This window comes from Mustela lutreola, chromosome 11 (genome assembly GCF_030435805.1).
Source record: "Mustela lutreola isolate mMusLut2 chromosome 11, mMusLut2.pri, whole genome shotgun sequence".
Classification (NCBI taxonomy): domain Eukaryota; kingdom Metazoa; phylum Chordata; class Mammalia; order Carnivora; family Mustelidae; genus Mustela; species Mustela lutreola.
Genome location: NC_081300.1, coordinates 90505832 through 90532169, shown reverse-complemented (window position 1 = coordinate 90532169; position 26338 = coordinate 90505832). Strand labels below are relative to the sequence as shown.

The following is a 26338-nucleotide window of genomic DNA, read 5'->3' as shown; positions in this document are numbered from 1 at the left end:
TACACACTCCTTCAAAAGGCAGAAGGGAAGGAGGCACGGGGTGGAGGCTGCTGTGGTCCGGAGAAGCAGGAGAAACTCGTGGCGCTAAATCACGAGACGGATCATTCATTCATTCCCTCGCTGGACAAATATTCACGGAGGGCCTCCTGGGTACCTGGCACGCTTCCGTCGCCAAGTTTGGCTGCATGATTGGCACGGCTCAGTGCAAAAATGCAAACAGGAGAGTCATTATTCAAAAATGACTAAGAACTTCAAAACGATGGCCACAGAGCATTAAGCCAAGTGCGGGGTCCTTCTGAGCAGGAGATCTTCCGAGCACAGGGACCCTCAGCAACCACACAGCTGTGTCATCCGTGAAGCCAGGCCATCTGGGAGTTGGGGTACAGGAGTGAACAAACTTGAACAGAAATGTCCGCCTTCAGGCACCTCACATTTTAATAGAAGGAGACAGTCAGTAAGTAGTAAACACAACGGATTGGTATATTAGCTAGTTCATAAGGAAACAGTAAGCGCAGGAGAAAAGGAAAACAAAAACAGAGCATGGGAAGAGGGGTCGGCGGGGCCACAAGGAGGGATTGAGGGACAAAATTAAATGAGTCCTGGAAGAGGTCTCCTTGAGACAGTGAGATTCAAGCAGAGATTTGAAGGAGGGCTCACAGAGTGAGTCCTGTGTATATCTGGGGAAAGAGCTTTCCAGGAAACAGCCAGTGCAAAGGCCCCGTGGCAGAGGTGTTTTTGTCACATTCAAAGAGTGGCAAAGAAGTCAGTGTGGCTGGAGCAAAGTAAATCAGAATGGAAGGAAGTGGATTATACAGGGTCCTATTAGCCATTATGAGGACCTTGGCTTTTACTCTGAGTGGCTCAGGGAGCCTCGAGAAAGGGCTATCAGCAGAAGAACAAATGCACTAAAAGGATCCCTCACAAAGTTGTGTTGGGACCAGACAGTAGGGAGGGAAACAAGAATATAAAGAGACACATGAAGAGTCCACCCCAGTGGTTGGCCAATGTTCTCTGGAAAGGGCCAGATACCCAATACTTCAGGCTCTGTGGGCCATACGGTCTCTGCCACAACTGCTCAACTCTGCCCCCTATAGCACAAGACCAGCCAGAGTCGCTATGTGGACAAATAGGCATGGCGTTGTGCCAATAAAACTTTACAGACACTGAAATTTGAATTTTGTATAACTGTCGTGTGTCATGAACTATTATTATTCTTTTGCTTTCGTCTCCAACCATTGAAAAATGTAAAAACCAGTCTTAGTCCACAGCATACCAAACAAACCAAACAGATATGAAACCCCCTAAATGGAGAAACAGCGGGAGGTGACAGTCTGAGGGAGGGGCAGGAGAGGGAGGTAACAATCTTAGGAGCTGTTTATTAGTTATTTAATGGGGTACTTCATATGTCCTCATTTCTTTATGAACATCATTTCCCTAAGTCCTTACAGAAATGAGATCGACTCCATTCATGCCTCAACCCATTCCACAGATGTGGAAACAGAGTCTCAAAGGAGTAAAGCATTTATCCAAGATCACCAGCTCAGAAGTGACAGACACAGGCCTTTCCCACTCCAGAGCCCATGTCCCATATAGTGTTAGTGACTCTCCCCACACTGATTCCGAAATCTTATCTGAAGCCGGAAACTTTAAAACACAAAGTGGAAGCCTTCCCAGGTGCACATTTGGGCTTTCACTTTAGTTTCAATATGGGCTCAGGGGTGCGTGTTTCGACAAGCCTCTCCCCCGCTCTGTGCCTCAGTTTCCCCATCCCTGCAATGCAGCGCTAGAACAGGAGCCTTTCCTAGGTTCCTTCCTGCCCTCACATTTGCTGACATGGTGATGCTTCCAGCTTATGAGCCAAGCAGCCTGGGCAGGGACAATGTAACACCCTTAGGAAAGAGTCAATTCTCTGTGAAATGACTGGAGATTATTTATGTCTTTACACAGTGCTTGATATCATTAAGTGCTTTCTGATCCTTAGACACCAATCCCAGGTGGAGGCCAGAGGCCTCCAAGAAAGCCCTTGTCAAGCGGAGGCAGCAATCCGAAGAAGCTGGAAGATCCGGGGCAGGGATGAGCGTCTGCTATAGAAGCTCAGTCCTCCCCCTGCTCACGTCGAGCAGACTCTCCAACCCCACGCCCCCAAGAACTGCCACTGGGTCACCTTGTGCTGGCCTCCGGTCTCAGGAGGAACCAGGCATTTGCCCACCCCCCGTGTGCACCTGGCCAGGTGGAAGGATGGGGCAGTACCGGCCCGACAGGACCTGCTGCCCTGGCGGAGCATGCACACCAGCGGCGGGGGATGTGACTTACGTGCAAGCTTGGAATCAGCCCCCGGAGCTCCTCAGCGATGGCCCAAGGCCAAAGGGGGTCAGTCGTGGAGTCACTCAGCATGGGACGGCCACTCTGTGCCAGGCACTGGAGGTCACGTGGTGACCAGAGAGGCAGGATCTCCATCCGCCTGGAATGTTCTGTCTGGTAAAGTCTGTGGGGGTGGGGGACACTGGAGATGTCTTCTCAGGGAGAAGACTTGAACTTGGTTTTGAAGAAGGAGCCCTTCATGTGTCCACTTATACGAAGCACCTTTGATGTGCAGGCGCCGTTCTAGGTGCTCCGCGTGGCCGCGGTATCATGGGTCGATGACCGTGAACCCTAGTAGGAAAGACGTGTATTCCTTCTTGGCCTCCCCCAAAGGAAACTAAAAGCCACACACTGAAAAGTGACTCATCTACAATTTGTCAGTAAGGCCTCCATGTTCTGGGGCCATCTTTCATGCCGAGAGGGCAGGACAGCTGGTGACAAGAGATGGGGAGGTAGCATGGTCTGTAAGAAAGGGGAGTTCACATCTTGATGTCCTAGCGTCTCCTGGTGCCTGTGGGCAAGACTCTACCGTCCCAAGCCTCGGTGTCTTCATCTGTTAAATGGGAAGAGGAGAACTCTCCCCATTTGGGTCACCTGGAGAAAAGACTAAAGGAAGGTGGCAATTTTAATAATACTCGTTGCAGCTTTTGCTGAGCACCTAGGATAGTCAGGTACCCTGCTAACCTTCCCCTGCCAGCCGCCTTTCCAGGGGAACTTGGATCAGCCCTATTTTACAGATGGACAGACTGAGGCTCTGCAGGGTAAGTGCTTTGCCCAAATTCCTCACTCAGCCAGCAAGGAGCTCAGCCAGCATCCGTCAACCAGAAGCCAGAACCCGTCCAGCCTGACCCACAAATGCCACAAAAAAGACTCAAGTGTTTAAAAAGTCCTCTTGGGTAGGGGCGCCTGGGTGGCTCAGTGGGTTAAAGCCTCTGCCTTCAGCTCAGGTCATGATCCCAGGATCCTGGGATCGAGCCCCGCACGCATTGCATCAGGCTCTCTGCTCAGCAGGGATCCTGCTTCCTCCTCTCTCTCTGCCTGCCTCTCTGCCTATTTGTGATCTCTGTCAAATAAATAAATAAAATCTGAAAATCATGTTTGTTAAAAAGGCCTCTTGGATAAACGACTCCTGATCCGGGTACACAGCCTTCACCTGACAAATGTCACTGTTCATCATCTGCTTTTGTTCCGAGTGTTAAGTGTGGACTTTTGGGGAAGTCACTAAAAAGTGCTGTTGGCTTCTCAATTCATTAGGAGTGGAGAGAAGGCGGCCTCCAGCCGGGACACTGTTCTCTTCACTGGCTGTGTTAGCTCTAGTCCTCCAAGATGCAGGTACCAAGAAGATAGATATCACAGTAGGATTTTTTTTTTTTTTTTTTTTAAATCTTCGGGGAGAGGTCTGTGAGAACAAAAATCAGGAGGGAGCACGAAAGGCTGAGAGCCACTCAGATGGAAAGCAAGCCTGACCCTGCATTGGAGATGAGGAGGGAAGGCTGGGTAGCTAGACTCCTGAGCACTCTGTGGAAGCTTCCATGAGGTATGTGAGCCAGGATTGGCTCCTGGAGCAGTGCTGGGATCTTTGCAGCTCACACTCACTGGCTGGGAGCAGCCCGTGGGTAGCGTGGCCTCCTGCAGGTGTGACAGTGGACGGGGGGCGTCAGTGATGGGAGCTCTGCACGCACCTGCCAGGGTCCTGGGGATGCCAGTGGGTTTGAACCCTTGCGGCCATGCAAAGAGCCAGCAGTCTGGGGATGGGAGAATGATCCTCTCCCTCTGGCCTGATGACAACAGGTTTACTCATGATGCCACACCTCTTGTGCCTTCCTGGTGCAGACACACCTTTCCTTTCTTCTGGCTACATTCCTAAAATTAATGCAATCTTGGCTCAAGAAATCTCCTTCAGCCCAGCCAGGCAGGCACCTAGTGAGGTCACGCTTGGTCCCTTCCGACCCTTTATCAGACAGCGGCTTTCCAAACTGCGCAGCCTTATAAATCACACCACAAAGGAGCAGCTCCCAGCTTACCTCCAAGCCTCAATGTTTCCACATGAGAAATGGAGCTGTGCAACCAGAAAGGCAGGGGCATGAGTGCCTGATGGAAAATGTCAGCACAGAACAGCCTCTACCCCTGCCCCCAATCGGGAATTCTGGGTGTTCCTGAATATTTCTTTCTTAGAATGCATCCCATTTGCAGATGGTGGAGGATCTGTGCCACAGTTTGTTGAAGAATCCAGTGGCAAAGGTTTGGGCCTCTCATGTCCTCCCACCTGGGTTTGTATACCAGTGGCGTCAACTCATCTCTCTGTGCCTCAGTTTCTCCATTAGTCAAAGGAAGCGAATAGAGTATCAGCTTCATAAGGCTGCGGTGAGTCAGCTGGGGTCATAGGAAGGGCAGAGAACAGACACTCTGTAAGATAAGTCCTTCCCTGTTAAAACGCTTGCTGCTCCCCAGGAAGAGATAAAATCCCAGATTCAGTCAGACGGAGTAAGTAGTGTGACGGCAAAGAGGCAGAGGGAGTAATGCAAGGGGGGTGGGAATTTCAGGCTGGAGCCCATGCAGGCTTGACCTCCTTGAACTTGGGCCCCCGTGGATCCCAGGGGCGTGGGTGCTGCTCTGCTGATCCCCACTGCACTCCCTTCCACCTAAAGCCTCTGCATTCTCAAACGGGAAGATCCACTCTCCGAGCCCTGGGCTCACCCGGGAAAGGGCAAGCGGATGAGACACACCTCCTCCTCCCCCAGGACAGAGCCTCCGATGCCTGTCCTCTGACCCAGCCCGGGCTGGGGACTCTCCAGCACTCTCCTAGCCAGAGCCCCAGATGCGGCAGCTCACTCTGAATCCCAGCTTCCTGCTCAGTTTGGGATGAATACTCATTCATCCCACCTGTGTGTCTTCTGTGTATCAACAGGCTTTGTTCAGCACCTATTTCTAACTCCCCACAACCCCGGGGAGCTCTACCATCGCCCCTTCTACACCTAACAAAGCTGTTACTATAAAACAAGCTAACCTGATCATGTAGCCAAAAGCACGCTTTTCCAGCTAAGAGCGTTACCATCCTAATTATAACATGGAAGAGGAAGAGGAGCCCTGGGGTTCTTCGTGCTTATTAGGTGCCAGGCACTGTTGTAGATGTGCCTGCTGCATTGTCTCGCTTGAATTTCAGAGCAAGCAATGCACAGGAGAAAACTGAGGCTCAGAGAAGTCAAGTAACTTGGCCAAGGTCACACGTGTTTCCACTTCTGGCCAAGTAGCCAGGCTTTCAGCCCCAAAGGCCTCCGACAAAAGGCTGATGGACTAAGATGTCCCCGTCGGACAAGGTCTTGGCTAAACATCCATCCCCAAAGGCCCAGCAGAAGGAGCTGGTGGGCAGAGATGCCCCAGTTCAATCCAGTCGAACTTCCATCTTGCCTTTGCAAGGACTCAAGGCTCAAGGGCAAAACACTGGCTAACTCTGCAGGCCGGGGCAAGGACAAAAGAGAACTAATTAAGATTGAAAGCAAGACAGGGACCCCGAGCACTGCCTCCTTTTACTTCAGAGACACCCAACAGCCCTGAATCTCCCCGGTTCCTTCACAGATATCCCCCATGGCATCTCCAAGAGACTTGGATGCACCACAGTAAGACCTTCTTGTCCAAGTCGAGGAAGGACCCACCCTGAAGAGAAGCTCATTTAAGATTAATGAGCAAACGCATGTATTAAAATCAAACGTCATCCAATGCTAATATCCGTGGGTGTTAATGTCTGATGATCTTAGTTGCTCCAGGATCCACATCGGTCTTGGTGGGCATCAGGAAGACATGTGATCCCAATGAATAGCTGTACCGATCGTATGGACTATGGCCTTATTCAGTCACCGAATGGCTCATTCACTCACTCATCCTCAAGACAATGTCCAATTGTTTCTTTCTTTCTTTTTTTTTTTTTTAAAGAGAGCCAGGGAGCAGGGATTTGGGGGTGGGGAAGGGTGGAGAGGGAGAGAGCAGGATCCACACCCAGGGCAGAGCCCAACTTGGGGCTCGGTCTCATGACCCTGAGATCATGGCCTGAGCTGAAATCAAGAATTGGGTGCTTAATTGACCAACTCATCCAGGTGCCCCCCAATTCCTTCCTTTTTTCATTCATTCTCAAGACTTATTCCCAAACACCCCTTCCACGGACTTTATGTACAGTTATAATTTTGTAATAACAAAAAAGACAATATTCCCTAGTTTTCCCTGCTGGCCATGGGGTTCCATTCTGGCCAATAGGATTTAAAACAGATATCTGCTTTTTGTCCCTTTTTGTCCCTTTACCCCCTCACCCTTTTAGCCTGGGAAGCAGATGTAATGCCTGGAGTCACAGAAACCATCTTGTGACCATGAGGCATTAAGAACAAATGACATATCACGGGGGATTCTTGAGCTCCTAAACTAATTCCAATACCATCTCCTTCTGGACTTCCCATTATGTAAGGAAAATAAACCGTTGTTTATTGAAGTCATGTAAGAGTTGACTCTTCTCTTAATTGTATCCAAATATACTCCTAGTGTAAGTGCTTACTAAGCCCTTCCCCCTCAGGGAGCCCCTGATCTAGTTAGGAGAGAGGAGAAAGAAAATAAAAGAAGTAACAGTAAATTAAGTGCCATGCACCTATGGTTCTGTTGTCATCATCCAGAGAAACAGAGACAAGGTGCCAAACCCATCCCAAAGTTCTTCTCATTTCCTTATCCAAAAGTCCTTGATTGTAAGAGAGCTCCCTACAGCTGAAGGCTCAGACTGTCCCTGCTCTGGTGTGCACAGCCTGCTTCCCTCCTGCCGTGACAAATTCCAGAGTTCAGACCACATGCAAGGAAAGTCTTTCTAGATTATCACACACCCAGGTTGATTCAGGCTTTTGATGCCTAAATCCACTTAGTACACTTCTCTTGTCACATGTTCCGACCTGGTCATTTTCTTTTCCTCCTCTCTAATCGAATGACAATGCAATTTCTCCCGTCTCTACTGGCCCACGAGGACAAGACATCTTTCCATCTGAGCCCCAGGTCGGTCCCTCGGTTCCAACAAGTGAGGACCCTTCTTAAAGTCACAGGTAGGAAAAATGATCACGGTTGCAGATTTGGCACCCGATAATGAGGAGAGAAATGGTGATGACTATCCCTATTTTAATAATAACCACAAACATCTACAGAGCAGTGCCACGTGGCCCAACCCAGCAGAGCCCTCACACTCCTGATCTCCCAGAGAACGTGAGCTCATGGCAAGCGGGGCTTATGCATGTCTTCTTCACACTGTGCACCCTGTGCCTGGCACACACTAGGTCCTCAATAGTCACCTAGCAAGGAAATCCTCACCCCAACCTAATGAGGTAAATATGCAGATCAGCCCCACTTTACAGATGAAGAAACAGACTCGAGAGGAAAAGGAACTTGCTGAGAAAGTCACAGAGCTGAGAAGTGGCAGAGCTGAGATTTGAACTCAGACGGTCTGTGCTCCAAACACCAGCATCACCACCGGGGCTCAGGGCCATGTTTTAGCATGTTTGCTTGAGCTGGGACACTTTCAGTGAAATTTAGGTCCAAAAAAGTACAGGGACCATGATACTAGCTAAGGGCCTTTATTTTTACTTGACTGAAACAAACAAACGAAAAAAGATCATCGCGAATTCTCTGCTGCTTTTTGTAAGAACATCCCAACATCCCAAGCCACAGAGGGAGGGGACATGCCACTCAGAAACTGGGATGCTGGGAAGCTCACTTTTTCAGAGCTGAGTTGAAGGCAATTACCCAGATGATCAAACAGCTCTTCACAAAGGATTCTGTGCAGGCTTCGTTTGAATAGCAAACCCCTATCCCTCTGACTTACGGATTCATTCATTCGATGCATGTTTTTCCAGCCTCCCCTGTATGCTAGGAACGGTTAGAGGCACAGAGGCTAGAACTGTGAGCAAGAGGGACAAAATCCCTGCCTTCAGAGTATTTAAACCCTAAAGGGGGGAGACACATATGTGGCAGGCTGTGGAATGTCCCCCGCCAGAGATAGCCACATCTTAATTCCTGGCACCTGTAATGTTACCTTCGATGGAAAAAGGGGGAGTCTAGGTGATTAAGTTAAGAATCTTAAGATGGGGAGATTATCCCTGGATTATCTAGGTGGGTTCTAAACACATGCATCGTAAGAGGGAGACAGAAAGGGGGATTGTACACACACAGAGGAGAAAATGACATGAAGAGGGAGCAGAGAGCTTCGAAGATGCTGGTCCTGAAGTCCGGGAGGGATGCTGACCCAAGCCAGGCAGCCACCGGAAACTGGGAGAGGTAAGGAATGGATTCTCACTTTGGCCTCTGGAGAAGACCCTGCGGACCCCTTGACTTTGACCCCAGATCCTGATTGTGTATTTCTGACCTGCAGAAGTATGAGAGAGTAAGTATCTGCCGTGTGAAGCCAAGTTCTGGCAATTTGTTCCAGCAGCTCTAAGATGTGAATAGAGAATTTTAAAAATTCTGATAGACTCACGGCCCAGTGGCAGGTGCTGTTTAAACAAGTCTCAACGGGCATGCGTCTTTCCAGAAGAATCCCCCTGCAGAGGGGACGCCCTTTATGCACTGGAAAGTCCAGTGGCAGCTGCTCAGCCCTAAGGAAAGGCTTGACCCCCTGACACCACTTTACTTCGCTCCTTGTGGCTACAACCCCAAGGCCACGGTGGAGCCTGGACGGGGCCTTCCGCCTGCTTCCTGTTTAAGCCGAGTGACTTCCCTCGCCAATTAGAGGTTTCCCCTTCAGCTGGTCCCGCTCTCCCCACACCTGCCGAGGGAAGCACGTGTCCGCCATTAACCTCCTTTTTGCACCACCGCCTTGTGTCACTTCATTGTTCCTGAGTTGGCCACCACTCTGCAGAAATGACCCCAGTGGGGGATGTCTGGGGGAGACTGAGTGAAAGACCCACACAGCCCTCTTCTGGGCAAAAAATGGCGGTCATCATAGCGATCATCTACTGGGCACCTATTTCGTTCCCCAGCGGCTCCAGGAGTGGCCCAGGCACTTGCGGGGCGCGGTGGGTGGGGGCTACATGCTCTGGGAGCTCAGACAGGAGCACTGTGGCCCCCTGTTTCCAACCTGCAGACTCAGAACCTATAGTTTAACAAGACTGCCTAGCGGGTCATAGGCTAGTGAGGGAAAGGGTGTACTCAGAGCTCTGCCAGGGAGAAGACAAGAGCCTGGGGTCCATGCTTTCCTTTCATGGGTCAAGGCGATTGGTAGTTTGTTTATTTATTTAGTTTAAGATTTTGTTCATCTATTTGAGAGGGGGGGGGGTGGGAAGGGGGAGAGGGAGAGAGAGAATCTCAAGCAGGCTTCAGTGAAGCTTGATCTCAAGACCCCAAGATCATGACCTGAGCTGAAACCAAGAGTCCACACTCAACTGATGGAGCCACAGAGGTGCCCTGGAGATTGGTAGTTCCGATGCATCAGGCTAAGGGGAGCTCAGGCCAACACTGCCACGGGCAAGAGTGTGTCAGTTTTGTCATCCTCAATGTCCTAGGTTCCTGGTGGTCTTTGAAGGACTCCCCTGTGTCCACTCCCCACTCTTCCAGGAGTTGGCCTTTCTTTGGGGATCAGGACATGCCTACCCCTAACACTTGGGGTCTCAGGGCTCAGAGGCCAGGAACATGCCTCTTGAAGACCTCTAACTACAAGCCATGAAATTGACCAAGGGTCCCAGTGCTGTCTATGTGCTGGTGTCCAACTCTGCCCTCTCATGGAAGCCCCATTTCCTGGGGGCTGCCTCCAACCAGTGTTTGCGGATGGCAGTCACACTCTGGTAGGTCCACTCTCGGGAGGCACAGGACTCCAGTGACCACCAGATTTGGCCAGAGGACTTTCCCATGGCCTTGCCAAACTTCCTTAAACTCTCCGGTGGTCTAAGACACCTACACCCGGACTACCCCCACCTCTCAAACTCCAAGGCCTCAAAATGCACACCCATGGACCTTCTAGATGATATATCCAACCTCCACTGAGACCCTACCATCCCCGACCAACCGCTCCTCAAGCCTACCCCAGAGGAAGACATGGAGCTATTGAGAGCATGGAATTTAGGAATCTAGATACCCAGAGCAAAGCCTCCCCTTTGGCTTTGTGGGCGTTTCCTCTTATGGGAAGGGACACAAACCAGAGTGGCAGAGTAGAGCTTTCTGAAGAACAGGGCCAGGACTAATGGTGGCATCAGATCCAGTTGTCCCTCTGCCTCAGTCCATGAAGCCAGCATAAGCTCCCTCTACTAGCCTTAAGGACAAGAGTATAGGCTAGGTATTAGCCGGTCAGTCTCCAAGTCCATCTCTGACCACAGATTGGCTACAGAAAGTCCTGTCTGGGAAAGCCAGGGGGAAAGTAGGTGGGATTGAGTTTCCGAGGGTGTTGACACCATCTTTCCTCAAAGAGAAAAGCCCCTGGAGCTGCCAGGGCCAGCCTAGCAGAGCCCCGTGATGAAGCTGACTCTGCGGGACACAGCACCCACCACCAGGAAGCAGTTAAAGCAGCTAAAGCCACTACTGACCTAGACCCTCCCATCACATAGGTCCATCAGTCCCTTAAAACAGACTGATTCCAAACAATCATACATGACAATAGAGAACAAAGAGGTGGTTGGCTGTCCTAAAACAAACAAACAAACAAACAAGCAAGCAAACAAACCAAAAAAACCCCAAAGCTCACCAAAGAAGAGATTGGACTGCCAAAGAAGCAAAAGAGAGGATGCTCATCGTTACCAGTCTATGGGAACTTCAAGTTCAAAACACCATGAAATGCCGCTATACACTTGCTAGAAAGGCAAAATTAAAAAGAAAAAGAAAAGAAGAAGCTGGCAAATATGAAGCCATGATGGGAGCAAAGCGACCTTCAGACGCTGCTGGTCACAATGCAAAACACACAGCCACTTCAGGCACCGGTCTGGCTGTTCCACAGGTGGTTAAATGTCCTCCCATCAAGGGCGCTCACAATGCAACACTTAGGTATTAACTCAAGAGGTGTAAAGCAGATGTCCACACAAAGACTCGCGTGTGAATGGTCACAGTGGGCTCATTTGAAATTTCCCCAAACTGGAAACAACCCAAATGTCCATCCAATGATGGAGGGATAAACAAAGTGTGGAACGGCCCTTATAATGAAATATTGCTCAGCCATGCATAGGAACACAGTGCTGGTACCCACAACAACGTGGGTGAACCTCAAAAGCCTTACGCTAAGTGAAAGACACTGAGCACACAGGGCTTCGTACAAAACGATCCTTTATATGACCTGGAAAAGGCGAAATTCTAGGGACAGAAATCAGATCAGGGATTGCCAGGATGCTTGGGGCCCCAGGTAGGGTAGGAAGCATGAAGGAAATTTGTGGCAATGATGGAAGTGTTCTGTATCTCGATTGTGTTGGTCACATCATATAAATATCTTTTGGAACTCGTCAAACTCATCAGTGGAAGGATATATTTCACTGGATGTGAATTACACATGTATACGCTTGACTTCAAAAAAAAAAAAAAAGATAAACCAAATGAATCCTACCGTGTTCATCTTGTGTTCTAAGCCCTTTCCTGGAACTAACTCTTATCCCTCATAACAACCTGATCGGTGATGCACTGGTACTCTTACCATTTTACTAGATGAAGAAACAAAGACACAGAGAGGTCGAGGAACTGGCCAGACATCACCCAGATAGTAGGTAGTGGGTCTGGGACTTAATCCCAAGGAGCACAGATCTAAACGCAGGTTCCTAACCACTGCCCCACCATTGCAAATGGGGGACGTGGATGTCAAATCATTTGCTACGCGCATCCGCAAAGTCAGGGAGGAGAGAAATGAGAGCAAATTGGGTAAGATTTTGCTCCAGCCCCAGAGATGCTGTTTCCCCCCAAGTTGCCGCTCCAATTCTTCTGGCTCATTCTTCAATGCCAGCCAGCTCCCTCTGGGCCCCTAACTAGAAAGCCAGCAAGATTCTGCGCGAGAAAATGACTGCTTCCTAAAAGCACTCGGTGGATTTCCCCGACACATCTTGTCAGCACTCAGAATGCCTGTGACAGCTTCTCCTGAAATATTTTCCAGGTGAGCTCTCCGGCTGCCCCGGCCGGCCGGGCCTCTGATTACCCCCGTTCCCACGCGGCTCGAACCGCCTGTTGACAAGGCTTTCACTCTTCCAAGGCCAGAACTGACCTGTCCCCACCTTGTTAGATCAAATGCAGGAGAAGGTGCTTACAGAGGGTCACTGGATGGTGTTAAAAGCCGATTTCTCCTCCTCTCAGCAATGTGAGCTGGAAGGTGGTGACCGGAGGGGAAGCATTAAGAGCAATGTTCCTCTGGGTGCCATTTCTACTCAGTGGGCCTGGAATCGAGGGCGTTCCAGAAGCAGGAAGAACTCAGTGGGGGCGGTCCACCTGGGCTCTGGGCCTGATGTGTAGGAACACTGAATATATCACTGGGTCTGGCTTCAAACACTGGAGCTTTGGGACAGGTCACCGATGTCTACACTGAAATGTTCCTCCCAGCTTCAGCTGGAAAGATTTGCCAGACTCCACCCAAAGCCTCCCCCCAGGAAGCAGCTGGATCCCAGCTTCAGGGACCCCTCAAGAATGACCGGAGTGAGAACATCTTCCAAAACGGGGAAAATACTGAACAACTCAATAGGAGATTCATCACTCTGCCCCAGGTCTGTCTACTGTAAGTCTCTTAGAGCAGGGTGTCAGCCTGTGGTGGGGAGGAACTGGAAATTCTAGTTTGAATGCCATTTTGGACTTGTCTAATCTCAAAATATTTTGTTTCTACTCTTTCTTCCTATAATAGAAAACACGTTTCAGTTTGAGGGCCATGTCTGAGGGATTGGTTGTGACTGCTTTAGGTTAGGCAGGACGCTGGGGCATGCACGGACTTGGGGGAAAAGAGTCTTGTGATCGATTAGTGATGTCTGCCATGGGTGAGGCAATGGCGGATCACAGTAGGCCTGACGCACATTTTCCATTCCTATTATATATACAAAAGGACATGACCACAGGAGGAGGGCTTCAGAAAAAAAAAGTCCAAGAGAAATGTAATTTGGTTCCCTGGAAAGCACCAGAACTCTGAGAACTTGTGCATGAGAAGAAGAACAGGAGATACTGACTTCAGCTCAACCCCAGAGAGTTCGTAAGATGCTCAACCCATGCACAGTACAGTTTTCTTCTGAGAAGGACAGTTTCTTCTGCATAAAGATGTCATTATTGTGATCAAGGATCCTGCTACTTGGTGGCAACAGATCCATTAAAACAAAGTTGACAAGCTACAGGTACTTGGTTTTGTAAATAAAGTTTTATCACAACACGGCAGTGTTCATGTGTTAATGTGTGATCTAGGAAGGCTTTTGCGCACCAGTGACAGAGTTGAATCACCATGACAGTCACTGAATGGCCCACAAGGCCTGAATATTTACTATCTTGCCCTTCGCAGAAAGTCTGCTGACCACCGAATTTAAGAATTGCCACTTGAGCTAAAAGCCATTCAGAAAAGGCTATTTGTAATAGGAGTTAGCCGTCTATCAGTTCTCTTTGGGACAAGGAGAACAGAACAATGTCCTGTAAAGGCACACCGTATCGACTGGCAAAGATTTATCCCAGCTGGATTCCCTTTCTCTCTGTCCCCTCCTCTTGGTGAATGTGAGATGCCAGAGGAAATAGCTAGAATGACTGCTGGACCTGAATGGAAATGAGCCATTGGTCCAGTTCTCCAGGAGGCTTGCTCCGTACCTTGGTCTTAGAAGCATTGGGGTACGCGTGTCTCTATGGCTTCCTATGCTTCCACACTTCCCTGCCTTTCTCTAAAACAAACCCTCATCACCTAAAGGGTAAAGGGTCAGGTTATTTCTCTCTCATGTCACCTCTCTTAGCACCTGCCTCGTCCAGCATCTTCAGAAAAAAAACCTTCATGGGACGCCGATGGAAAGAGTAGAATGATAGATTAGTGATGTCTGCTATGGGCAGTGGTGGGAGAGGGAACAATGCGTGCTGTCTGTTGGACAGCAAGGGTTTCAGTGAATCGGACGTGTCTCTTCTTTGCAACCAGTTTGCTCACCTTCTCCTCACCTTCCCTCTTCTTCCTTGGAAGGCAGAGTTTGACACACATCCTTCTGTTCTTAATAACACACCCTTGTGCAACTCTCTCTCCCCCCCCCAACACCTGCTCTTTTTCTTATTTGAAAAGACTCATGCTGCAAACACCATGCTAGGCTCATAGAACTCCCTTAATGCATCCATCACTAATGGAGCCTATAATCTGGGGATTGGACTCCCGCCTTTCCACTTAGAAGCTGAATTTTCCATCGACTCACACCAACCTTGAAAGAGACTTTCCTTTCAGCTAATCTAAACTTTTTCCTTTAACACTCAACCCCCTTTATTCTCATGTAGCCCATTACGGAGATGCAGTGCGGAGTCTCTGCCCAGGGAGTCCAGCTGGCTTGGCTGTGGGCCACAGGACTGCATGGTCACTGTTCCATAGGGCCCAGTGACTATCCACAAGAAGCTGAAATTACATTTTGTTTCCAAGTCCTAATCCCAACCTGTGCCTGCTTCCTTCCGGGCCTCTGGTCACATGGAAGATTACCTCCCTGTCCAGCCCTTCCCCCACTCTCTCGGTGAACTTTCCCTCTGAAATCTGACTTGCAGAAGACCTCTGTACAGCACAGGTGCACCATATTGGTTGCAAAAATAATTCTAATCCCCCCAGTTCTCCTGGCTTCCAGAGCTTTATGAGACTACACTAATTTAAATCTCAAAAGTTCCTGGCCCTAATACCCTCAGCATCACCCCTCACTCCCTACCCCCTAGGCCACTGTCTTTCCTAGTTACTGCTCAAGAGTACACAGGGGGAAGCCTCATTTGCCAAATTTATTCATGATCTTCCCTTTCCAGGCCCTGGATCACCTGGGCCCTAAAACAGAATTTCTCAGGCCTCAGGAGTCCCCCCCAAACCCAGAGGAAATGCAGTAACTTCTCTGAGGAAGAAGGCAGAGAAGAATGTTTAAGGGAAGGATTTGACCGACACAAAGCTGGATTTAAATGCAGATTTAAATCTGCATTGGTGGCTCAGTGGGTTAAAGCCTCTGCCTTCAGCCTCTGCCTTCAGCTCAGGTCATGATCCCAGGGTCCTGGAATCCAGCCCTGCATCAGGCTCTCTGCTCAGCAGGGAGCCTGCTTCCTCCTCTCTCTCTGCTTGCCTCTCTGCCTACTTGTGATCTCTGTCAAATAAATAAATAACTTTAAAAGCAGATTTTACTGTCTACCAGCCATATGAATTAAACTCTCTGAGCCTCCGTTTCGCAAGTGGAACATTAATATGGCAAGAACTAACAGAGAGTTTGCTTCCTACCGCTACTGTCACAAACTACCACAAATAGGGTGGCTTCAAACAACAGAACCTGATCCTATCACAGTTCTAGAAGCCAGACATCTGAGATGGAGGGGTTGGTTCCTTCTGAGGGCTGTGAGGGGGATCAATGCCTCTCTCCTACAGCTGGGTGAGTGCCAACAAACAATCCTTGGTGTTTCTTGGTTTATATACATATCACTCCCTTCTCTGTCTCCATCTTAAAATCTCCTTCTCCCGTGTGTCTCTTATTTTGTCCCAGTGAATAATTCTTGTCATCCACTATGCTGATAAAACACTATGCTCTCATTTCAGATCCTCAGTTTAACTCTACCTGCAAAGACCCTTTTTCCAAATCAGACCATATTTAGAGATTTCAGAAGCCAGATTGTGTCTTTGGGGGAGCACAATTCAACCCACTACAGTAGGATTAAAACAGATGAGGCATGTGGAAAATGGTTTTATTGTCGTCAGTGCTTAAAGGGGCAGAGCTAGGCCCTAGATTGTGGGAAAAAAATGATCCAAGTTCTCTCCAGGGCCCAGGCCTCTCTTAGTTGGGAATCCGCCAGAAGTTGGGCCTGAGATGAGGACTTGGAAACAGATAGTTGTATTGGTGATGGGGCAGGATGGGAGCCAAGTCGGGGCGGAGGAGGTCAAGGTGATTCTAGGACTCAGGTTCAAGGGAGTGGAAAGAGCTAGACAAGGGAGAAGCAGAAGCCATGACAAGCATATCACTGAGGAGCTGCTGTAGGGAATGGGATTCCAATTGCACTGGAACCTCTGAGAAGGGTGTAGAATGCATCCCAGAGGGGTCCCTTCAGAGGACCAAGGGAAGGCATTTAACCTCTGCCCCCATTAGCCCCTCCCATTGGTTGAAGGTTGCTTTGGGACGGTCACTCTTCCCTTGGCTTTTGGGCTACTCTTACTCTTGGCCTGAGCAGTCCCCGCAGCTGCACAGGGGATGTGGCCCTTGCCAGAGCAGGATGCTGTCAACTTGAGTCCCAGCTTACCGAGGACTGTCCCTTGTTCAGAGATAGGCCTGTGGGACGTGATGCGGAACAGTCCAAAACTCCCTAACTCCTTATCCAGTGCCGGTGCCTACACTCCTTCCATGATGGACTTACTTCTTCCATGATTTGATGGGGTTGAATTTTGTGCGCCCCCCCCCAGTTAGCCTTAACCCCTAAACTTGTGAATATGGGCTTGTTCGGAAATAGGGTGTTTGCAGATGTCATCCACGTAAGAGGAGACCATCAGAGTGGACCCTGATGCAGCATGACTGGTGTCCACAGACAGACTTGTACAAAGAGAAGCCGAGGAAGACCCCCACGGAGCGTGCCATGTGACAAGAGAGGCTTATTGGCAACCCCAAACACTAAGGGAAAGGCATGGAGCACATTCTCCCCCCAGAGCCTCCAGAGAGAGCAAGGCCCGGATGACACCTTGCTTTGGGACTTCTACCTTGCAGAACTGCGAGAGAATAAACCTGGATTATTTAAGCCACCCCGTTCCTGGCACTAGCGCTACGGCAGCTCCAGGACACTGAGCCACATGCTCGGGACTCAGTTGCTGCGGTGCCTCCCCAGGGAAAGGGCTCACCAACCCATCACGTAAGCCAGTTTCAGAGTCCTGGAGTGGTTCAAATCGAGCTCCCTGACCTCACTGTTTTGAGTGGTAAAAGGGAGCGGTGTTGGTTGCAGTTCCCCATTCCTACCCATCAGTGTTCTGCCCTCCCACTCTCCCCCAGCCCTGTTCCCGAGACACCTCTGCTCCCTGCACGGCTCTTAGAGTTCGAGAGAAGGTCCTTCCCTCGGCAGGAGCGTCTCTCCATTCTCACCCCTTCAGGGCACCTGCTCTCACGGTGAACAGGACTTTGTGTCCTCCCACGCTGGGCCTGTAGAGCATGTGGGCCCTTGGGAGTATCAAAATCTGTCCTTCCCACTTTCCACTTGGAGAAACGGAGCTTGATCATCTACCACACAGACCTGGGTCGTGCTCAGAGGTGGGGCAAGAGCCCTGGCTTTTTCCCTCCCACCCCATCTCCTGTTCCTGTCTCCTTTCTGTCCTTGGCCATACCCTCCTTTCCTTGGACCCATTAGGGTCTTCATACCATCCCTTAAGCTTGTGGCTGGCGTATCATCCAGAACGTAGGCAAGAGATCGCCACCAATGCCGAGGGGCTCATGAGAGCCGTTGTGCCTTCTTGTGAGATGCAGAGGTGGGCACCTTGCCTTGGGGATTCGGACATTGTCTTTACCTAATTCCCACAGTTCCTCCTGCTCTCAAAGACAGCCGACCTCACCCTGAACTCAGCACAGAAATGCGTGGAAGCATGAGAACAGGAAATAGATGAGGATGCAACCAACAGGGCAAGAGATGGGAGAAGAGGAGGAAAGAAATCTGCAAGAACATTTGGAAACTTCCATGAATCTGCTGGTCCAATGTAAAGGATTGCCCGTTCCTGTCCTTTTTTGCAGACCCACGGTCTACAATGTTGCAGACATTGGTTACAACTCCTTTTGGTTCTTTGGGCCCATGCGGTTAAGCGCTGCCCTCAACAGTGAAATCCACAACTACTCCCCAAAGCTTTTGCACCTAATTGCTTTGACTGGGTCCTTCCTCCAAGGCAGAAGATCACTCTCCCACGTGACTATAAAGCTGCTCCCGCAAACGGACATTTAACTTTGTTGCCCCCTCTTCCCAAACAGAGAAGTGTTCCCAAAGGAAAAAGAAGGGATACATGTTAAGAAGAGACTATATCCCATCCCTGTCCCCACACCCATCCCCAGAACACACAAGGGGATCCTTGTCCTCATGGTGCTGTCCACGCACTGCTACAGGTGCTAGCTGGGGAATACCCGGTTCTGGGAATGACGCATTACACCAGCGTCTTCTTCCTGAGACAAAGTCCTGGACGCCACGCCAAGTATAGAGAATGAACCAGATGAAGCATTAGCTGGGCCAGATTCCGGGTTCCCTCACGCACTCTTCCAGCTTCCTGTGTAACCCTGTCCAAGTCTCATCGCTGCTCTATGCCTCAGTTTCCCTGTCTGTAAAATGGGGGGGGGGGGATATTAATGCCTACCTCACGGGGCTGCTGTGAGAATTTAGAGAACTACCCCCCTCCACCCCCGCCAATAATGTGCGTAAAGGCCGGGCCGGTTCCCACTAAGCCCTCAAAGATGCTAGCTAGCCGTCACCACCGTCTTCGTGGTGATTAGTACTGACCAGCTCTGTCATGAACTCTTCTCGCTCTCAAGCCCCTGCTGGAACCCTCTTCCCCAAACACTCCAGCGCTTAGAGAGGAGCCCAGAACTGGCTCCAGGAAGGAGCCAACCCCCACCCCCGCGGAGCCCCCCGCTGTTTGTTGGCTGTTCACGGAGTCCCTTGTGGGCACAACAAGTTGGGTGGCCAGGAGAAAAACAACAGCCTTGAACAGGGCCGGAGACAGGCGGTGGGGGAGGCTGTGTGAGCTTCTCGCCAACAAACAAAAGTTGCCTTTCATCCGATCCACTGCTGCCGAGGAGGACCCGCTTCCTCCCGCCCGGGCGTTGATGCAAGCCGGCAGCAGAGGCGAGAAAACAGCCAGGTCTCTCTGCGCGCGATAAAACCATTACAATCAATTTGGGCAGCTCGCAGGCGCGCAGACAGACTCCGTGTCGACTGGATTCTGTTACCGGGAGCGCGGGGCGCAGGCGGCTGGGGAGGGGGCCGGGGCAGGTGGGGGGCGGCGGGGGCCTTCTGGGAGGCTGGAGCATTTGGCCTGCCTCGGATGGGCCCCATTATGGCTGCAGGCTGGCGCCACTGCTGCGGGGGCTCGCGACCAAATGAAAGTGTCATCCAACGGCTTGCGGGGAGGAAGGGGAGATGGGGGGCTGGCAGTGTGAGCTTAACTCCTGCGGTCTCGCAGACTAATTGCTCACGGTGGAAACACGCTTCAAAGTGCTTTGGCCTCGTCAATAATAGGGTATTAGATGCCTTCCATTCTGCAGCGCATTGATCCGTTTCCTCCCCAGGCCTCCTCCTGGCTCTGCTCCCTGACATCCCCCCAACGGTGCTGCTCCGGCTTCTACCCCTGATGACTCGTCTTCCATTTTTTTTTTTTTTTTAAGTGTTTTCTAAGCGTGTGTTTAGCAAGAGTGGTGCCTAAGTGCTAATTGTTACACCACAGATTGATTGGCGACGAGATGGCTTGCCAAGTTCCTCCACTCGGGGCGGGGGGGGGGGGGCGCGCGGGGGGCGAGCAGGGGAGGCGGGAGGAAGGATGGGGAGGGGCTCGAGGCGGGGGAGGCAGCGGCCAGGCTGGACTAGGAAGGGGGAGGAGAGGGGAATCCTTCTTGCTTCTGAGTTTCCTGGCAAACTGTGTCTTTCTGGGTTGTAAACTGTGCCCTTTGCTGGGGGAGGCTGAGGGGCAACCTCTGCAGATGTTTTATTATCGTTTGCTGTCTTGAGAAAGTGGGAAAGATTTGGCCACAAGGGGCCTGGCTGGACCAGGCTGCCGCTGATGGAGAGGGGCTGGGTGAGTAAATGGGAGGGTGGACATCCTCCAACCCAGGGCTGGGAGGACACTGCTTGTCCATGAGCCCCTCTAGGTCTAGGTTAGGGGTCCCCGTGTGTGCTCCACGAGACTCTGTACTTATCCCCCTATCCTTGACCCGAGATAACTTATTTCATTTCCCAGCTCTTTTCACTAGCTGACAGGCACCTTGATGGTCCAAACCATGGCTCGGCTAATCATGGCAGGATCAAGAGAATGCAGTACAAAGCCGGACAGGCCAGGTTGCTCCCAAATTATTCCTTCTCCTTCATGCAGACCATGGGGGCTTTCATGTATTTGGAGAACTGGGTGAGCTGAGAACTTTAGGATTCCCAAAAGACACAGACAAAATCCCTTGGCTCTCAAAATCCCTCCAAAGACAGCACTGAGTGCTTCTCTAGAGGATTAGAAGTTTTGTCTTGGCAACTAATGCCGGGAAACATTCCCACCTGACAGGTGATCCTGAAAATTCCCGGTGTGCATTTCCTTAAAGTGAGACAGTCTGTTCCTCTGATCGTGACATCCAATTTCAGAGAGCCACTTCTGACCCACTTCCAAGTTCCCATCTTCCAGGTGGGACAGGCAGGGCAGTAAAAGAGGGAGCGACAAAGCACGCTTTGACATTAGACAGCTGGCTTCCACAGTGCTGTGCCCTTGGGCAAGACACGTAACCTGTCCATTGCCTCAGTGTTGTCATCTGTAAAACAGGGAGAATGATGCGGCCTGACCCACAGTGGTGTAGCAAGGGCAAAATATGACACTTGGTGAGTAGTAAATACTCTTTGCCATCTTTCTCTGTTCTGGAAGATTCAGTCTCACGTATCCTTGTTATTGGACGTAGGCTCCAGGGAGCAGCAGCCTGGCCTCACTTGGGAGCTTCTTGGAAATGCAGAACCGGAGACCCGGACCTAGGGAATCAGAACTGCATTTTCACATGATCCCCAACACATTCAGGTGCACACTGCCCTTTAGGAAGCCCTCGCTTGTAGAGTGTCTTCTCCCCACATCTTGAACATAAGAAATGCACAGCTCATGCTCTGCCTTCTTGGCAGCTACCAGGGGTTGGGGCGACCTCACTTTAGAGTGAACATGACCATGAGCTCTCATTGGAGTTTTAGTTATTGACCAAGCAAGAATTGAAGCCTGGTTTTGAAGCTCTCTCTTGAGATGAGCACCCTTGGCGATTGTGCTTGCTTCCTGGAAAATGACAGTTCCAGAGAATTCTTCCCTGCAAACACCCAGCAAGGTCATAGCTTAACTGCAGCCTTTGCCAGCAGATGGAACATCCAGGGAGGCAGGAAAAAAAGAGAGTTCAGGATGTTGGTTTCGGGGCCAATCATGGGCTCAAATGCCACAAATAGCTTGCAGGATGTAAATCCCTTAATCCACCTCTCTCCAACCTCTGCCTGCCCCAGGGCCTTTGTATAGGCAGCTTCTTCTGCTTAGAATGCTTTTTATCTCCAATTGCCTCTGTCATTCAGTTTGACCCATATATCACCTCCCAGGACCCCTCTCTCCCTGACCTCAACCATCTACCCTCTGTCTCATTACCCTATTCTTCTTCTTCAGCATTTACTAGTGCTGGGAATGATCTCACTGGACTATAGGTTCCTAATCTGTAACTACCCATCCACCAAATAAAACTAAGCTCACACACAAAAACAGAAGCTCTGTTCTTATCACCCCTGTATCCATAGTGCCTGGAACAGCAGATGCCAGCTCGTGGGTGTTCCATAAATCATTGTTGAGGGACTGCCTCAAGTTTCATCATCTGTAAAATGGGGTCAAAGAGTGCCTTACACAGACGGAGTGTGGAAGGAAATCATGCAAAGTGTTAGATCATAACTGATACCTGATTAGGGCTCAGTAGACAGTGGGGTTACTGATATCCGTGATAGTGGCATGATTTCATAACTAAAAACCAACCCCAAATATCTGCATTCACCTCTATCCTTGAAATAAAATGTACTACTATTCCTACAGGTACCAGCCCTAGTGCTAGGACCTAGTGCTAGCCCTAGTTTCAGCCGCAGCACGAGCCTGTCACGCAGACTCTCCTACGGAGCCACAAAGCGGGATGACGGTGATGACGACAGCTGATATTCTGGGGTTGTCACTGCATGCCGGGCACTCTGCCTAACGTTCTAGAACTCTCGGAGTCACCTTGTGACTTAACGCATTATTTCCATTCTCTCTTCCAGATGAGGAAGCTGAGTCTCCAGGAAGGAATCTGCTGCCACAGGGTCACGCGATTAGTGCCTGGCCAGCCCTCGACGTGAGGCCAGCTCTGCGTTTCTCAGGCACCAGCCTCGGTTCCTTCTAAATCCAAGAATCGGTTGTTTTCGCTTGTCGGATGTTTGAGCCCCATAATCCCCTCCGCTGCTCACTGTAAAATCTGTTAAAGGAAATTACGAACTGACTGAGGTGGGGATGAGAACAAAAGCCCCACTGGGGTTCCTCCTTCATGCCCCTTTGGCCACCCCATACCAGGGAAGTGGCTTTCCACTGCAGGCAGGGTGTATCTTCGTCATAATTCCCGGGTTCAAACCAGAGTTCCATGGCTCTGACTGCTGTGTGGCTTTGGGCAAATGCCTTGGTGTCTCTGAGCCTCAGCTTTTTCATCTGAAAAATGGGGATAATAATAGCACCAACCATATACAGTTGTTCTTGGATTAAATGAGCCCATCCATGTAATTGTTAGCACAGTGCCTGGTGTGCGGTAAGAACCCCTCAAAATCTACATGAGGGAGGGATTGATTACCTCTGTCCTCAGTGGTTAGCAGGAGAGAAAACAGCTCTTTCTTTAGTTTTCTTTGGTATGTAAAGCGTGCAGCTTTTCAAGTGCTTTAAAAAACTGTGCTTAGCAGCTGAACACTTTTCTTTTTTTTTTTTTAATTTTAATCCTTTTACCAAGAAGGAAAAAGGTATTTAATATTTTTGTCGTATAAGGAATAGTGCCTGAGGCAGGTACTTAGACTCCTGACCTCAGTCCCACCCGCCCCGCTTTAATAAAGCTAGAGGACAGAGCAGAGTTGGCACTGAAAAGAGAGGGAGGGTAGAACACAGAACAGATAAATGAAAGGGAGCGGGGCAGGGGGGCATGCGGAAAGAATGACAGCCACGTGTGTGCCAAACACTCTAGCCCCTGCAGCAAACCAGAGTGACGCCAAGTCTCCGTACCAGCTGGTGACCCTGCCATTGAACGCTTCCTAAACTCTTCAATGTTTCTGAAATTGTGTCTTAAACAGAGACCAATATAAAAGGCAGATAAGACGAAGAGCTGCTCCGTTTGAAGTGGCAGCCACTCCACCAGTCACCCCTCTGGCACAAGCACGGAACTCCTGGATGCCAGGGAAGCCAGCCTGAAAACCACTGAACTTCCCAACCTCATGTGTCCTGTCCTCAAGGTCAAAGTCCCATCCCCCCTCCCCGCCTGCTCCGGGAGAAGACTGGAAGGAAGGGCCTTATGGCTCCCAGATCATGTTGGTGTTATTGGTTTTCCTTTCCTTTCTTTTTTTGTTTCTTCCCTCTAGTTCTGAAGTGTCACGTAGAATTTTATGATAAGGCGTGCTTTAGGCCAATATTATTGTATTATGTAGCCATGTTGAATAAATGAATGAATGGGTGTGCGGACGGAGGTGTGCACACGTGGATAGATGGCTGGCTGGGTAGATGACGGATGGATGGATGGATGGTTGGATGGTTGGCAGGCAGGCAGCAGGCTGGGGGATGGATGGGTAGCTGGGTAGGTGGGTGGACAGATGGCCGGATGGGTGATCCAAGGGTAACTGGATGGATGGACGAACAAAAGGGTGGTGGATGTTGGGGTAGAAGGCGGGACGAGGGATGAGCAGATGGGCAGGTGGGCAGATGGAAGGGACGACGGAGGGGTGGAGCATGGCTGAATGGATGGGTGAGCGAACAGGAGGACGGCGGACGAAGGGACGGGCGATGGCTGAATAGCTGGGTGGATGGGTGAAGGAGGAAGCTGTTCACCAGAGGGATTAACACCAATGGGTTAAGCTGCCCACTTGAGCACTGTTGTGTGTAATGGAAACAAGCAGCAGGACAGAAACTAAGCAGTAGACACCAGGCTCCGTGGTAGGCAATGGCCGCACATCACCTCATTTAATTTTCTCCACTGCCCTACGGGAAAGAACTCTTCTCCCCATTTTACGGAAGGAGGAGGTAAAGGTTAGAGAATTTCCATGACCTCCCCAAGATAACACAGCTCTGAAAGTAGCATGGCCAGGTCCTTGTCATCATATCACCCTGCCTTCTGCCTAGAAGTCTTCCACCTATAAAGAATCTTCCAGGGGTGCCTGGGTGGCTCAGTGGGTTAAGCCGCTGCCTTCGGCTCAGGTCATGATCTCAGGGTCCTGGGATCGAGTCCCACATCGGGCTCTCTGCTCAGCAGGGAGCCTGCTTCCCTCTCTCTCTCTCTGCCTGCCTCTCTTCCTACCTGTGATCTCTCTCTGTCAAATAAAATAAAATAAAATCTTTAAAAAAAAAAAAAAAAGAAACTTCCAGAAATGTAAAAGGAAATTATTAAAAGAAATAGAGCTAAAGGAATAAAAAGGAAGAGAAAAGTCTTAAGGACTTGGAAAGACTAACATTTATAGGACACTTGCTGTATACGAGATCCTGGCTTTATATCTTTTCGGGTTAACTGCCAACTCTAAGTCCAGAGGCTGGGATGGTTAACCTGACTTCGTAATGAAGAAACTGAGTCTTGAACTCCCAGAGATGGGTTCTCATTTGCTTCGGGGCAGAGCTGGGATTTGAAGCTTGACTTAACGTCCAGTTCCACGAGACCGAAGTTTTATAAAGAAAAGAAGAAGAGGACAAAGTGAGAGGGAAAGAAAGAATGCATGCACACAGAAGTAAGACCAAAGGGGGGAGTGAGGGCCGCAAGGAGAAAGAGAAGGGAAACCCTCTTACACAAGAGAAAGGAAAGGATGAGAAAGGAAAGAAAAGGCACAGGGAACAAAGGACTCTCTTCTTGTCCTGCTTGTGTGCAGAGAAACCACAGCACAGATCTCGGCGGCCTGTTTGCCCACGCACAAAGCGCCCCTCAGCCGACACCCCTGCACCCCGCTCTGAGGGCCTGCCAGGGAGCCCAGAGAGCCGGTGGGAACGTCCCACGGAAAGCTCAGTGTCTGGGGTCCTCCGATTAAAGGAGACAGTGAGGCTGCAAATGAGGAGACATGGGGATGGGGAGAGAAGGGGGGCGGCGGAGGGGGGCCGCCGACCCCCTGACCTTCTGCCTGCGCTAACCTGATAGAGCAAATAGTCTTGGAAAACAAAATGGTATTAACCCTTAGAACAGGGTCACTTCTGTCTGCATTTGCCTGGGACTGTGGGGCTTGGCCTGCCAGAAGGTTTAACTCTTTCTTGGGGCCCCCTGATTGCCACTTCATAGCCCTGCCCTCAGATCCGTCCAACCATTCATCCACAGTCAACAGACTGGATGCCCATGAGAGCAGCTAAGGCCTTGGCCCCCTCGGGCAGACACAGGATATCCACTACTCCTCAAAATCTAGGCCAAAGTTTCTTTTCTTTTTTTTCTTTTTTTTTTTTTTAAGATTTTATATATTTATTCGAGAGAGAGGGAGATAGAGAGCAGGAGCAAGAAAGGCAGAGGGAGAGGGAGAAGCAGACTCCCTGCTGAGGGTCTCGAACCCAAAACCCTGGGATCCTTGACCTACTGAGCCACCCCAGCGCCCCTGGGTTAACATTTCTAGAGAGGAAAATGATTTCTAGATTTTTAAAAATCTAATCTGAGATTATATTTTTACCTGATTCTACTAAAACATATTGCTTCTTGCTCCACCTCCCCAGCCCCCAAATTATTATAAATTAATATAGATTAAATAGACCCTTGCCTCATGAAATTCGGTCTGTGGGGCTAACAAAGTCAGCAACCCCTGAGAGCTTGTTGGAAACACAGGCTCTTGGGCTCTACCCCAGGCCAGCTGAGTCAGAACCTGGATATTAACAGGGTGCCTCAATAAGGGGTATGCACATTACAGTCAGAGAAGGACCCACAAAACCATCACCCAGCTCAAGAATTTTCTGCAA

General features: G+C 50.1%; 1 long non-coding RNA gene across 1 annotated transcript in view; it reads right to left on the bottom strand.

The window, feature by feature from the left end:
* The window catches only part of LOC131811572 (uncharacterized), a 183615-nt gene that overhangs the window by 31313 nt on the left and 125964 nt on the right, over positions 1–26338 (bottom strand). The window lies entirely within an intron of this gene.